The 16,331-nt window shown below is 38.6% G+C and overlaps 1 protein-coding gene across 1 annotated transcript in view; it reads left to right on the top strand.

The window, feature by feature from the left end:
* Nucleotides 1–16,331, top strand: part of LOC134226473 (zinc finger protein 236-like) — a 54,622-nt gene that overhangs the window by 13,854 nt on the left and 24,437 nt on the right. The window lies entirely within an intron of this gene.

Below are 16,331 nucleotides of genomic sequence, written 5' to 3'. Positions count from 1 at the left end.
ATGCGCAGTTCGCCATCGAATAGTACCTACTCAGAAATTTCCAAGTAGTCCCCGGACCGTACATACCATATTAAAACCAATCAAACCATTTAGCGAACCGACACCCAACGATACCAAATTGAACCTCTGCCAACCGAAATTGGTGTTCTGTTCTGTTTTCATCCTACGCAGCCAAAAATGGAACACGTCGTCGCTGTCGTGCGGTAGCCCGTTTCGAACTCTGATGGCCTACGGGTCACGCTGAACGGCAGCTACTTTCGTACATGTGCTGGAATACTCAGAAATACCAAAGTGAATGAGAATGCGCAAATGCGAAGAACCCGATGCGAGTAGGGAAACGACCCATGGATGACAGCGCCATATCGCTTGCCTGCCTTGCCTTGCTTTGCCTATGTCTCGGCTTCGATACCCTCGAGGGTTGAGAACTGTTGTTGTACACCGCAGAACTTTTCGCTCTTGTTCGGTCTGGAGGAAACCTTAGGGGGGTTTAAGAGCATTATCTTGACCGAGCGGGTCCCGTCTTTCATCGGCACCGTTTTGCCGCTCCCTTCGTAGACACGTTTTTGAATCAATGGCGTCCCTTGAGGAGTGGTGCGGCATTATTTCGCTCATCCTACCGTGTCCAGCACCCCAGGCATCTGAGGCAGAGCGCGCACCGGTCGGTCGGTCGGTTTGCAACAAGCCGGTTTTGGCTTGCGATACATTCGGATCCCGGAGGACCTTGCTGCTCGATGGCTAGGGGAGAAATGAATTTTTCCAATTTCACGTGCCTGATAAAGGATGGTTTGCAATTTTTGAATACTGACCGACGAACTGATTGGACGACAAGCGACCATGGGCCATAATTGCTTTTATGATATAGAGCTTCAGACTCATGAAAGTGATCAAATAGTTGGTATTAAAACAAATCTGGTTATTTTTATTAAAGTGTGCAGTATAAGGCATACAATACGAGTGACGACGACTTGCGATTGCATATGAATCAACATTTGTTTTTGTAGCCATGAAGTGTTCTAAATATATAGATAAGAGTTATATTAGCTCTCAACCACTTCATACAGTTTGAAGTTTTGTTCCGTAGATAATTTGAGTAAATTGATTAAACTTCATACCATAGCTGCGACAAGTTATTCGCATTTTCAGCTTAGTTTCAAGAATCTGTGATACTATGACTCACACATTGGTACTCCAAAAAATATAATAATGTTCACATAATTAGTTCCTAGGTGCGCCGAACATCATTACTAGCCAGTAGAGCAAATTTCCTGACGCTAATAAGGCATTTTATGAGACAGATCGAGTCTGCTGTTTTGCTCGTGTTTCTTTTTCGGCATTTAGCTGGAGCCCTTTTGTTTGGTTATTTCGCACTGAACATTACAATAGATCGCATAATCAATTTTACCTGTTTTACTTTTCAGTTACTAGGACATTAGAAAAATATTTGTCATGCCATTTTCAATCCAATGTTTACGCAGAAACATACCGGTGGTGTCTGGACCCATGATTACGTCCGGTCTTTTGCTATACTTAGTATAGTAATAGTCAAGCATTCGTTGTATATATGACTAATATGGGGGATTAGCGTGAGGTTTGGGGTCCCTCATAATCGGTAGTGAAGAAGTTTTTGGAAAAAAATGGAACGCAAGTTTGCAATCCAAAACGAAATTTTTTTTTTAGTCCTACGAAGTTTAATCCAGGAAGAATTAGTCAGTTTTGAAAAATCCTTCTCTCACAAGTTTAATACCCGGAAACTGAACTGTTTCAATCCCTTATGGGTCTGAAGCAGAGGACGGGGCTCGCTCGAACCTACCGATGGTCAGTGTATGGAAAGGTCCGTTGTGATAAAGGGATGCGGCCCTTGGATCCATTTTTTGTGGCTCGCGGCGTGATAGAAAAAAAAACGTCATAGCTGGCCCGAAAGCTTTTCTATCTTGCTCGATAAGCTTAACAAATATTTTAAGCTCTTTTTAGTCAAATGTATTCAACCGTCTAAGACGAGTTTAGTACTTTCCATTTAATTCCGCTACGTTTTGTTATCTTTGTAGATACGTATTTTGACCCTTAACAGTGAGGTCGTCTTCAGTGTCTCGTACTTGATTCGACTTAGTCGAAAGTACTAAACTCGTCTTAGACGGCTGTTACAGTAGCTTATTACTGACCAAAAAAATATAATCTGGGCAAGCTTACTTGATACTTGATGGGCTACAGCTCTTCGATGAACCTACGCCGAATGGAGTATCCTTCTCCACTGGACTCGATCCAGGGCCAATCGCTTCCAGTCGCCCTGAACATTGAGCGCCCTCAAGTCCTCTTCAACTGCAAAAAACCATCGTGTACGCGGCCTCCCACGAAGCCTGCGGCCTTGACAGTTTTGCTGTTAATGAGATTTTGGCAATACACCCAACCAGCATATGGCAGATTTTAATACAGTCTTGCATAAGAACCTTACAGAAACTGTATAATAATTGGGCATATACAATTTTTGGAAGATTTTAATACTGATTAATTATTCGATAACATTTAACGATTAATTAGTCGATAACAAACACTGAAGAAGTTTCCAAGTAGGAAACGAAATACGTATCTGATTGTTGATACATAAAAAAGTTAATAGTGGAAGTAAATGGAAGAATAATAGTCTTTTAACCTTAGATTTTAATACAATCGTTGTATTGAAATTATACAGATTTGTATTATTTTAATACAATTTCTGTATAAAAACCTTACAGATTTGTATATGCCACGTTTTTATACAATAATTGTTAGATCTGTTTTTTGGGTGTACAGATGAAACTTTTCCAGGACGAAGAATTTGTTTGGGCAGGCCTGTTAAAAATGTAAGACACTTTTTTATACTTAGCCCTACCCGTTTGTTTTGTACCTTACCCGTTTGCTTGCATCAGGTTGCATTCGACGCGGAATCCTTCCTAATTTTTCGCTATTAAAAATTGCCCCAATCGGCCATTGCGTTCCGGAGTTATTTAAAAAACATTGTTTTTTCCCCATGAATGGGTGAGTGGCTTATTATTCAACATGCAAACTACTGAAACAAAACAGAAACGATTTGACATAATTGACTGTTGGAAACTGATACATTTCTCTAATCCGGTAGAAAACAGTTCTGGCAAATGCTGTTAAACTCGAAGCCTTTCGACAGTAGTTTTCAAGCTTATTCGCTAATTTTTGAAAACATTCACACTTCCTCAACACCGGTCGATCGCAACAAGCCATGGTTGCGAATTTGCTGTAACGTTTTTTGTTCGTTCGCATAAGAAATAGATTCGGCTGATGTTTATATTTTGCATATGTACCTATAGTAGAAAAACAATTTTTAAGCGATTTGACGTTTGAAATTTACGCGTTTGGTGACCTTTAATAAAGTGTTTTTCTTAATTAATTGCGCGAATTCGTTTGTGAAGGTTGTATACGGGGTAGGGATGAATCGATACAAGTAAATACGAGTAAATACTCGATACTTTTGATTCGATACCAAGTACTTTTGGAATCGATACTTTTATACCGATACCAAGTAAGTATCGAATTGAAGTACAATGATATGGAAATGCTAATATCATCTTCCAAACTTAGACGTACATGTTCATGATAGAATTAGAGGCGAAAGTATAGAAATTGATAGTTCCGTTAGGATACGGCAGGCATGAAGAATGTTTTTATAGAAGTCGATTTGAAAGCGAGCGGAGGGCAATATTTGTGATGGCACATATCACACGACCTTCCTTCTGCCAAGCTCCCGTATGAAGGGGGAGGGAAGAATATCAGTGTGGAAGCTGATATATCTCCACTGGCAATTGAAGTAGTTGAATCAATTAAGTATTCAATTCAAAATCTATTAAATATTATAAACTTAAATAGAAACACTCATATTTTTCGTAAGAATCTTTTGAATGCTAGTATTTAAATCGAATAAATACGTTCAATTATTTATTTTTTGCTACGAACATTATTTTAAGGTTTTAGTGGAATGTATTTATTTGTCATAAGACGAGTTTGTACTATTCCATTTAATTCCACTACTTTATTGTACCTAAGTCGAGTCAAGTACGAGACACTGAAGACGTCCCTACTGTTGAGGTCGAAATACGTATCTGTCAAAGGCAAGGATGTTAACGATCATTCAGTAATTTGCGTTCGATCATTTAGTAGTTTGTCAATAACACATTACAGAAGCTGAATTTCAAAATATGTTGTATGGTGGACTTCTAGTGCGAAGGTTTTTCTACAACTTTGCCTAATGGTTCGTTATTAGAATTCAACTAATAACGGAGTTAGAGCGCTAGTTGCAGTAACTTAAACTAAATGATTGGAATTTTGTTATCATTTAGTCTAAGTTACTGAAACTATAGCTATAACTCCGTTACTAGTGGAATTCAAACAACGAATCATTAGACAGAGTTGTAGAAAAACCTTCGCACTAGAAGTCCACCATACAACATATTTTGAAATTCAGCTTCTGGAATGTGTTATTGACAAACTACTAAATGATCGAACGCAAATTACTGAATGATCGTCAACATTAAGTTAATTGTAAAATCTATGGACAAATAGTAAAGGAAAGTGCTTAAACCTTCCACTATTCAGTGTTTCATCCAACATTTATGAATGACTACTTGTGAGTGACAAAATAAATTTACTTCGAATTGATGAGTACTCATATGATACAAGTAGGTATCGATACTTTTAATTCGTTACTTTAGTGGTATCGATACTTTTATTCGATACCACTTGAAAGTAAAAGTATCGATACCTCAGTGGTATCGTTTCATCCCTAACGGGGATGTGAAATATGTGTGGCTGAGTGCTAATATCAGAAATACATAGATCAATAACGAATTGCTCAGAATAGCTCTGGAAAAGTGAAGTGAATCGTTCATGGACACTAGAAGTGATATTCGCTTCCTCAGTCCAATTATCCGGAATTGGATTAATTTGGTGAGATTGTTTCAATGTGTTTTTTATATGATTGCTAAATGCTAAACTAAATGCGCGCTGGATTTGAAAATCCGGAAGTTGGTTTATGGATCTACTATCCAATTGATAACAGGCGGGCCTTATGGCAAATGAAAGTGACCTCGGACTGGACGTTAGTTACCAGGCAGCCTGAAATGGGTCACTGGAGCTGCAGTAGAGCTATCATCTTCTAACTCTCGGGCTAAAGCTGACTTTATTACGGACAGTTTTCTTCCATAATACCACTGCCGGACAGTGGGGGTTAGATTTAAGATACACACATACACACACAGTTCCTCAACACTGTTTCTTCTTCTTCTTCTTATTGGCATTACATCTCCCACTGGGACATTGCCGCTGGGTTTCTAAGCCAATTTTTGCATTCGTTCGTATATCAAGAGGCTAGCACGATAATACTTTTATGCCCAGAGAGGTCGAGATCATTTCCAAGCCGAAAATTGCGTAGAGCGGCACCGGGAATCGAACCCAGCCACCCTCGGCATGGTCTTGCTTTATAGCCGCGCATCTTACCGCTAGGCTATGGAGGGCCCATCAACACCGTTTTCTGATGTAAATAATGCACCTGGAATGTTACAATGGAGATAATTGACCTCAAATGCAACAACGAGCTCAAATCTAAATTTCAGAAAGACACATCTCTTGTAAGATATTTTCTCTCTTCAGAAGTACATATCTGTGTGAACAACTCTTATCAAGAATGATAGTAGTAAAAGGTAATTGTAGATCTTCATTATCTGCTTGCGAAATTCGATCACCAATTGTGAAATCAATATGCGACGAGTATTGGAAAGATGTGAACAATTCCATGTCCTGTTACGTAAAAAGAAAAAGGAAATAAGCACACACAAAAAAATATTGCTCAAACGCAATATATCGTGTTCAGCTTTTCTTAAAAAAAACTAGCTTTTCTGTAAAACCAAACGTCATTCTGAAAAAATGTATTTTACTTTGGTTATTTTGAAAATGTTTAAAAATATGTACCGAATATTTCCTGGTCCGCCAGGAAATGGTTAATCTGAAAATTGACCCGTGGCTTGCAAAGGTTGGGTAGGCCTGCTAAAGGATGCACCAAAATGCCTGGGTGGCATGCGAAAGCTCTTTCTTCATGATTTCTCTCGATTGAATTTCAGATTCAGAACCTTAGGAAGTTTCCCGTTTGTTTAAGACTGGAATAGGGCTTCCATTTTTCCCGGGAATCAACTTCCCGGGAAACGGGAAATGAAATAATAATTAACATTTTTATTCATGTACGACCACTTGAACACGTTTTGTATTTAAAGCAGATAAAATATTTGAAATGAGAATTCTTCCATTCGAAATAAAAAAGAGCTGTCAGGCAAGTGCTTGATTGTCGTACTTTAATGATCCTGACTATAACATTTTTTCAGTCAAACTTTGCTTGAAATGCCGAACAGCACCTAAAACGCATCAAATTGCAAAAGTTTTGCGAGTATTTGTTGTAAGACAGTTGTATTGATCGCATACTAAAGACATAAAATCTGTTTTCCATCAAGATCTGTTAGCCCACCAATATTATAAAATATTCAAATGAAATATTTCAGAAATACAAACGAGTCTGCGGAATACGAGTCTGTTCGGGAATTGAATCAAAAAGGATTGAAGGTCTTAAATAACCTTTTACAATAATAGGACAAACCTTCCAAAGCGGTCACTGCTTACTCCTCAGTATTTGCGAACATTGATAGCTCTGCTGTTTCACTACAGACACTAAATTTTTATTTCGACTTCACAACGCTTACCGACGTTTGAACCTACTGAATAAACGAACGATAGATACAAACTGGTTCTTTGTCTCGCCTCTCTTTAACACGTGTTGGAATTCCCCGTATGATTCTGTAACATTTTCAGTTGTAACTTAAACTTCTTAAACTTCAAAAGTGAAATAAATAGTGAGATGAAGCTAGTAAAAAAATGTAATTGATACCCCAAAATCCGTTATCATCAATTTTTTAAAAAATAAGACAATTATTACAAAATATTTTAGTATGTTGTTCATTTCCCGGGAAATTCGGGAAACTGATACATAAATCCCGGGAATCGGGAATCCCGGGAAATCGTTTCCGGGAATGGAAGCCCTAGACTGGAATCAGGGACTACTCCCCTTCTTGATTTCTGATAGCATTCTAGATAAGGATCTCAAAAGTAAAACATGAGTATCACTAGTGTCCAATCTACGAATTACACCGTAACAATGCTAATGCTATGGTAATGCTTATGAAGTTTCCCGAGGGAACCTGCAGGAGTGGACAATTACGTTCGTTGACCAAAACATGTCATACAACAGCTTATTCTTCATGACTTCATGATTCATGAAAAAACTTCTGGTAAGTCTATAAACTGTGAAAGAACTTGTTGGCCAGCTCAGTTCAGTTTGTGCAATAAAATATGTTATGCGACAGATTTATCTTCATGATTTACCACGAATAATCCTTTGATGATTCTATTATGGTCAATTGACCTTACTGGCTACTTCCGGAATACCACGGAATGCCCTGGGGCGAACCTGTGAAAGGGGACATTTACAATTTGATGCCAAAACGTGTCATGAGGCACACTTTTTTTTCGCGGTTTCTCACGAACAGACTTTTTAAGTCTTCGTAAAGAGGGAATGTCCTGTGTCATGCATGTTATTTTTGTAAATAAAATAATGTTATGAAACAGTTTTTGTCTACAACAAAGTTGTACCGAGAGGCTATCATTTCACTCCAAAAACGAACTTTTGGTAGGAGTTCTGGAGCCACATAGTGTTGTTTGTCTTATTTGTTTTCTTTGTCTAATATTTGTCGTATTTGTCTCATCCTTTTCCTATACAAATTCCATTCGATTCTGGCAACATTCGATTTTGGCTCATAAACCACGGGGCTGTCTATATACCACTTACTTACTTATGGATCCTGTACACCTCTGCCATGAGCATCTGGGTCTGCCTCTGCTGCGATGTCCCGCTAAGTCTAATGCTTGTTTACAGATTTCGTTTCCGCCCCTACGTAGAGTGGCCGACCCAGCCCCACTTCCAATCTGTTGCTATCTGTCTCTGGTGACAACGACGATGCCGCTCGTTGATTGAGATTCAGTTGTGAGGCCACTAGGCCCGAATTATATACCGCAGGCATCTGTTAATGAACACCTGCAGCCATTGAGTGTTCTCCACTGATACACACCATGTTTCGCTAGCGTATAACAGCACAGATTTCACGTTAGAGTTGAAAATTCGTATTTTGGTGCGTTCACTTATCTGCCTGTTTTCCCAGATATTTCTTAAACTCGCAAAGGCAGTCCTTCCTTTCTTGATCCGTGCGCCTATTTTGCGCCGTCTGACGCCATTTGGCTACCAATATATTGGAAGCTTTCAACATTCTCCACTGGTTGGCCAGCTACTGTGAAACTGGAAGGAGTCACCGTGTTTACATCCACGTGTTTACATTACGTTGATGACTAAACCTGCCGAGGAGGAGCGCTCGGCAAGGTCGTTGAGCTTACTCTGCATATCAGAGCACCGTTGCGCGAGGAGTGCAACGTCATCCGCCAATTCGAAGTCGTTTAGGTGCTCCATGGTTATAGGCTGCCATAACAGCCCGCGGTTTGGTTCACGGTCAATCGCATCTACCAGAATCTCATCGATTACGATGAGGAACAGTAACAGTTATAGAATACATCCTTGCCTCACACCAGCTACGACCCGGATAGTGTCGAACAGGACCCCATTGTGCAGCACTCTACACGAAAAACCTTATATCGCGTGGACAGTTTTTGATCAGTTTTAGAAACCCCCTCCTCTCCCAGCGTGGATAATTGCTCATACAAAATTTAAAAAAAAAATGAGCCGTGGACATTTGCCATTCCCGCTCCCTCACCCCCTAAACTGTCCACGTGGTATATGGACATCAAATTTAAAAATTCTCGTAAAAAATGGTTAGGCCCCGAAACCGACGTAAAAAAAGGTAAAAAAAAATTACAGTGTGTCTAGTGTCACAATAAATGACGACATGTGAAACATCATAAAAAACAAAAACCATTCGATTTTGGCAACATAAATGTTCCGAACGTGTTTGATTCCAATTTATATATTTGGTAACTTCGTGTTTGCAAATGTGAATACGCTATTTTCTAGTGTCACGCTAGATACAAAATTGATCGCTCTAATCGCTCCTTTTGCTGTTGGTTTCTCTCCCGAAATTGTACTTTTTTTTAATAAAATTTGGAAAACTTGATTGATTCTAGCAACTTGCCTAATTCTAGCAGGTAACTGTTAGAAATCGAAATGAGCGAAAAAGCTCTTTTCGACATTCGTTTACAATATATCATTACTACCACTTTGGCAATCCGTTAACAAGACGAACCTCTGCCATTAGGTTGCCCTCAGATTTTAATAAAAAATCCGCATGTGCTCGTGGCGAGTGCAGAGGTGTTCTCGGCTTGCAGTGGGCGAGTGATTGCATCATAAATTCCTTCCTATCCCCGAACTCAGATTACTGGGGTCGGTAAAATTTTACCGGGTTTTCAAACAGCTGAGCGTTCGGTAATGAGCCCGGTAGCTTTTTGGATTACCGAACGCTCAGCAAACAAAAAATAATATGAACTGTCAAAAATTACAGTTTGTTAGCATTAGCATTGAGCAATTCGCACAAATTCGTAGGTGGTACAAGCCTGGACTATTGTATGAGAGTAGCATCACTTTCATCCGTTACCCAGTCACTAGACCAGCGAGCTCGTCCTGTCAAAAATTACAGTTTGTTCGGTAAAAAATTGACGACGTGTTCAGTAATTTCCGAGGTTATTTCTTCACCGTGGCTGTCAATAAAATAACAGGACGCCGGTAAAAGTTAACCAATATTTTCGGTAAAACTTTATTTGTATTACCGATCGATCGGTAAAAGATGTTTTTTTTGGGTTCAAAATTCAAAGTAGAAAATAATACTTGAAATAAAATTATAAATAGGAAATAAGTAATGACAAATATAATTTTAAATGTAAGCGTATGGTGGAAATTAAGCGATTATAAAATCACTTTTTCCCCTTCCCTGTGTTTTGTTTAAGAATTTAAGATCTATTGCTTAACACAACATACCGGAAAGCATTATTTTATTATGCTGTCCTATTCTGGTTTTTATTAGATTGTCCACAGATCATCTTTTTTATGAAGGTTTACTGGCGGGACTCCGAATAGAGTAGAAACCCCTGCACCAGGCCTTTGATGATACCGTAGCATAATTCCATTCGAAGCAGTTTGCCAGCCGTACACGGAACATGTCGTCCAAGAAGACGCTGTTGCAACTGAATCAGAGGGAATCGTTCATAAATAGTCAGAGAGGTCTCATGCTAACTAACATCGTAATAGTTTAAAGTCATTTTTGTCATTTTTTTTTGTCAGAGTCAAATTATTTAGCCAGTTTTTATGCTATTTATACATCTATTGTCATTGTACGCGCTCAAAATCGACCGAAACAGTTTATCCGGCTCACATGGAACATGTTGCCCAATGCTTCATGAGCATGAGCATGAGCATGAGCATGATTGACCGCCCACGGTTGCTCCTCCGTTATTGCCAGGCCAGCTGTAATTACACAGAGAACCAACAGATGTTGTTTGGGACTAACATCATCCTCAATGTGTAAAAACTGGTGACCCAATATAAAGCAATACCAGCGCCGGCCGTGTCCGAATGCAGGTCAATTAAGGAATGGGTAGGAAAATGTTGACGTGATACTCGCTTTGATGGAAGCCGACGAGTCATCTGCACTTCCACGAGAAATCACTGGGATGTTGGATATACAGGGTAGGGCATGTAGCGGGGTTCGTCTTGGTAAACGGTATGCTGTGTATAACGTGTGTCTGATGATCGTGCACTTATTAGTTCAATTACTGACCGCACAAAGTAGAACAAAAAATCCGTGATCCCGAGACCGTTCTGTTTTGAACAAAAACGTCCGATCGCGCACTTAATTATTTGAATAACTTACCGCACAAAGCAGAACAAAACCCGTGGTCTCGAGACCGTTCTACTTTTGAACAAACACTTTGTATCGCACACTAATCAATATAAAAACTCTTTTACCATTTACCTTAAGGTCCCGCGACGAAAAAAAAACTAACAGAATGCAAGTCCGTTGGCTTCTGTATACTGAGGATCGTGCTTCTACGAACGAATCGACGCGCACTAATAGTCTATATCAACTTTTATTTATTACCTGGATTATTCCGCACAATATAAGCTGGGTAACTTTTAGATACCGATAAACGCGCAACTTCGACCGATCCAACCCGCACTTTAACGCGATCTTTCAAGCACTATTCCAATTACTACCAGAATTTAGATGAAAATTGTAGACATTTTTATATATCATTCATTCCGCAATGCAGTCAAATAAATCGAATTCATGTATGAAATAATGAGTTTATTGAATGTACATGTAATGAATACAATGAATAGGATGAAAATAGTAAGTTTCCAATAGATGATTCAAAATGGATAATTATGAAAACTACTACTGCCGATTATACCCATCCTTTCCGTTACAAGAAAGGAGAAGGGAATGATGATATGACATCTACTAAACAAGAGCCCAGCGACTTACCGACGCCCACCGAAGTTGAGAAGGAAATTGTATAAGAATCATCGCCATAAGCAATCTCGGTAATTATCGCCATAAATAATCTCGGTAATTCAACCCCCTCTAATAATTTTAGGATTCTAGGTTAAATAACAATAATAATGAAACCAGATATAATCATAAATGCTGAAAAGATGATGGTTGTGTTCCAGAAAAGTACGTCTTATATGTGCAGTCAAACCTCCATGAGTCGATGTTCTATGACTCGATATCGACTCATGGAAGCAAACTATTCCATACTGGAACATGTTGCTCAATGCTTCATCGTAGAAACTGAGCCGGAAGTTTTTTTATCAAGTATAAGAAAGTGTTCAATCCCTGATTTATAAAAAATGACAAGTTAATAACTTTTGAAGCAGTTTTCCAGCCGTACAAGGATCATGTCGTCCATTAAGACACTGTTGAACTGGCTCAAAAGACATTACATTTACAACTCTAATAGATACTCTGTCCTATTATTTCATTCCTAATCATATAAATTGATCTGTACGATGTCATTCTTGTCTTTATGGTTAGAAGGTATGAAGTATGCGTTCCTTGAATTACTTTGTTTGCCTAAGTTATTGGTTCATCCTGTGTCAATACTATCAAATACAATGTAAGTTATGTCTTGTAAAAAGTGGAAACTGTTCGTGCATTTAGTCTATTTTATTGTTATTCCTTTGTCAAGTTATTACTATTATTATGTTCTAAGAAGTAGCTTGATCGTTTCCAAACTTACTGTCATTATTTATTATGTTATGAATGAGTCAGCTATAGGATTCACTTTTCGTGGCAAAGTAAAGCTTCATCACGCCTATTCCCTACTATTAGTAGAAATTATCGAGAATGAAGCCGTCATAATATTGTTCATATACCATCATTATAATGTGTGGTATTTTTTATTATGGCTCTTCGAAGTGAGACATAACAAAATAAGACTTCACAGACCGCATCGTGCTTTCGTGCTGTGCGGTTCTTTCTCTCTTTGCGGAAGGAAGTTTTTAATACTACCCGAAGCTGTTTTAATTTCAACGGTGCTTCTTAGCGCTATTTGTACCCACTGATCGCGTTACGATCTTTGCAAGGACCCGTGCCTTCGTTTTACGTTGGACCCGTTTGCGGAAGTAAAATTCCGACAAGCGGTGGTAATCCTGCAGGGACACCGTTCTGGGAAAAACCTCTTAGAAGGTCACGTCTCCACGCTCAGCCATGAGCATTAATAAAAACAAGAGGAAGGGGAGTCTCTGAATTCTCCACTTCCTTCAAAGAAACAAGGTTTCAAGACCGTCCTGCCAAAGCGCGGAAAAATAGAAGGAAGCTGGAGAATTCAGATATTCCTTCTAACTCTAATATCGGAAATAATTCTTCTCCAATCGAACTGAGCAATCAGTTCGATTTGATTAATGATGAAATTGAGCAAATCTAATCTACCTCTAGCCCAGGTGATTCGATTCATGCGAAAAGCAAAGGATTCCGCCAATTTTGGTATCTGTCGCTCATCTTTCTGGCTTCCGCAATGAGATTTTTACTAACCTTCAGGATCAAGGTTTCATTTCAGATTGCTAGGAAGGGTGACTGCCGCGTTTTGCCGGGATCCTTTGACGATCGCAAACGCCTTCTTCACTATTTAACTGAGAAGCGCCATAAATTCTTCACATACGACGACAAAACTGAGCGATTGTTCAAAGTCGTCTTGAAAGGTCTCCCCAGTGATGACAAATCACTGGATGAGATTAAAATTGAAATTTCTCAATTACTTGGATTTTCACCAGTCCAAGTAATTAAGATGAAAAAGAAATCCCATTCTAGTACTTCCCAGAGGGAATTTCTCAAGAATTTTATTTAGTTAATTTTAACAAAAGTGAACTAAATAATATGAAAAGTTTGGAAAAGGCCTGTATTATGTCCCATGTCCGTGTTACATGGGAACATTTCCGCAGGCCTGGGGAAATTTCAAAACCCTACCCAGTGCCGTAAGTGCCAAAAGTGGGGTCATGGAACCAAACATTGTCACATGGATGCTAAATGCATGATTTGTGGTGGAACCTCTCACGCCAAGGATGCATGTCCTGTGAGAGAAGATTCCAATAAATTTAAGTGCGCAAACTGTGGGGGCAATCATAAATCCAATTTCTGGGAATGCCCTTCACGCAAAAAAGTTTTGAATTCCCGTGCAAAATTGATGACGGGAAATTCCAATCGGATCCCAGATTCGATGGGTAGAAATTTTTCAAACGCTCAAATTTCGAAACCGGTTACCGGTCGAGCAATTCATACCCACCACAATTCACAAACAAATTTTGCCGCTCGTCAACGGGTAGCAAGCACTTCAGTAAATTCCAATGTTTCCAATGTACTTACCTACGTATGCAAACATCGCTGCTGGTAGACAAAATTTCTCTTCTCAAAATGAGGTTTATACCCATGTCCCAAAGGAAAATAACGGTCATGTTGCCGATTCAGGTAGCATGACTGCTTCCGATTTTGATTTTTTAACTGAACAATTGCATCACATGATTGATGCAATGTTCAAAGCAAATACCATTCCTGAAGCTGTTCAGGTTGGTATAAAGTACACACAAAAAATTGTTATCGGCCTCCGTTTCAATGGATCCAAATAATTGTGTGAAAGTTCTAATGGAATGCCCGCTCTCTAACCAAACCAAACGAAACCAAAGTTTTTGAAACCTTGGGAGTTTCTGTTGAAACAAATTTTGGACAATTTTCCTTCATTGCAGCCTACTTGCCTTTTCAATGCAATGGGCAGCAAAAGAATTTGTTGAAAGCTGATCTTCAAATTCTGACTCGCAACAAATCAAAATTCTTCGTAATTGGTGACTTCAATGCCAAACACCGTTCATGGAATAATGCTCAAAGCAATTCCAATGGTAAAATTTTATTTAAAGATTGTTCTGTGGGATATTATACTATTCAATATACGAATGGACCAACTTGTTTTTCTTTTAGTCGAAATCCTTCTACAATTAATTTAGTTTTATCGGATTCAAGTCAGCTTTGTGGTCAATTGGTAACTCATGCTGACTTTGACTCTGATCACCTTCCTGTGACATTTGAAATCTCACAAGAAGCAATTAACAATCCTATCAGCTCTACTTTTAAGTATCATAGAGCTGATTGGGATTTATATAAAACGTATATCGATAGGAATTTTGATGTTGATATTCCTCTTGATACCAAAAGTGATATTGATAATGCTCTCGTATCTTTGACAAATTTAATTGTCGGAGCCAGAGGCATTGCAATTCCGAAATGTGAAGTTAAATTCAACTCCCTTATTATTGATGACGATCTTCAGCTACTGATCCGTCTTAAAAATGTGAGAAGAAGGCAATACCAAAGAACTCGCGATCCCGCCTTGAAAGTTATTTGGCGAGATTTGCAAAATGAAATTAAAAAACGTTTCGCTATTCTGAGAAATACCAACTTTGAGAATAATGTCTCGAAGTTGGATCCCAGTTCGAAACCCTTTTGGAAATTAACAAAAATTCTTAAAAAACCTCAAAAGCCAATTCCAGCGCTCAAAGAGGGAAATAAAATTTTATTAACAAATGGCGAAAAGGCTCAAAAACTTGCTCAGCAGTTCGAGAGTGCCCATAATTTTAGTCTAGGTCTCACTAGTCCAATTGAGGATCAGGTTACACGGAGCTTCGAAGACATTCTCAATCAAGAGAATGTTTTTGACCCTTCGTTGGGAACTAATTTGGATGAAGTGAGATCTATTACTAGAAAATTTAAAATATGAAAGCCCCGGGTGATGATGGTATTTTCTACATACTTATCAAAAAACTTCCTGAGAGCTCTTTATCCTTTTTGGTTAATTTATTTAACAAATGTTTTCAATTGGCATTCTTTCCAGATAAATGGAAAAACGCCAAAGTTGTTCCAATTTTGAAGCCGGACAAAAATCCAGCTGAGGCTTCTAGTTATCGCCCAATCAGTTTGCTTTCTTCAATAAGCAAACTGTTTGAAAAGATTATTTTAAATAGAATGATGGTTCATATTAATGACAATTATATTTTTGCTGATGAGCAATTTGGTTTTCGCCATGGGCATTCAACCACTCATCAGTTATTAAGAGTTACGAACTTAATTCGGCTCAACAAATCTGAAGGATATTCGACTGGAGTTGCTCTTCTTGATATAGAGAAAGCATTTGACAGTGTTTGGCATGAAGGTTTGATTGTAAAATTGATGAATTTTAATTTTCCTCTGTACATCATTAAACTGATCCAAAATTATTTATCAGATCGCTCACTGCAGGTAAACTATCAGAATACTAAATCTGATAGATTACCTGTAAGGGCTGGTGTCCCCCAAGGCAGCATACTGGGGCCCATATTGTATAACATTTTTACTTCTGACTTACCTGATTTACCACCAGGGTGTCAAAAATCTTTGTTTGCAGATGACACGGGCCTCTCAGCCAAAGGGCGAAGCCTTCGTGTCATTTGTAGTAGATTGCAAAAAAGTTTGGATATTTTCTCCACTTACTTATGAAAATAGAAAATTCCCCCGAATGCTTCCAAAACTCAGCTTATAATTTTCCCACAAAAGCCGAGAGCTTCTTATTTAAAACCTTCTAGCAGACATATTGTCACTATGAATGGGGTTCCAATTAATTGGTCTAGCGAAGCTAAATATTTAGGACTTCTGCTAGATCAACTTTTAAAAATCACATTGAAGGCCTTCAAGCCAAATGTAACAAAT

Source organism: Armigeres subalbatus, chromosome 3, assembly GCF_024139115.2.
Source record: "Armigeres subalbatus isolate Guangzhou_Male chromosome 3, GZ_Asu_2, whole genome shotgun sequence".
In the NCBI taxonomy this organism is placed as follows: Eukaryota; Metazoa; Arthropoda; class Insecta; order Diptera; family Culicidae; genus Armigeres; species Armigeres subalbatus.
Note: the sequence above shows the minus strand (reverse complement) of the source record. Positions and strands in the feature narration are given on the sequence as shown.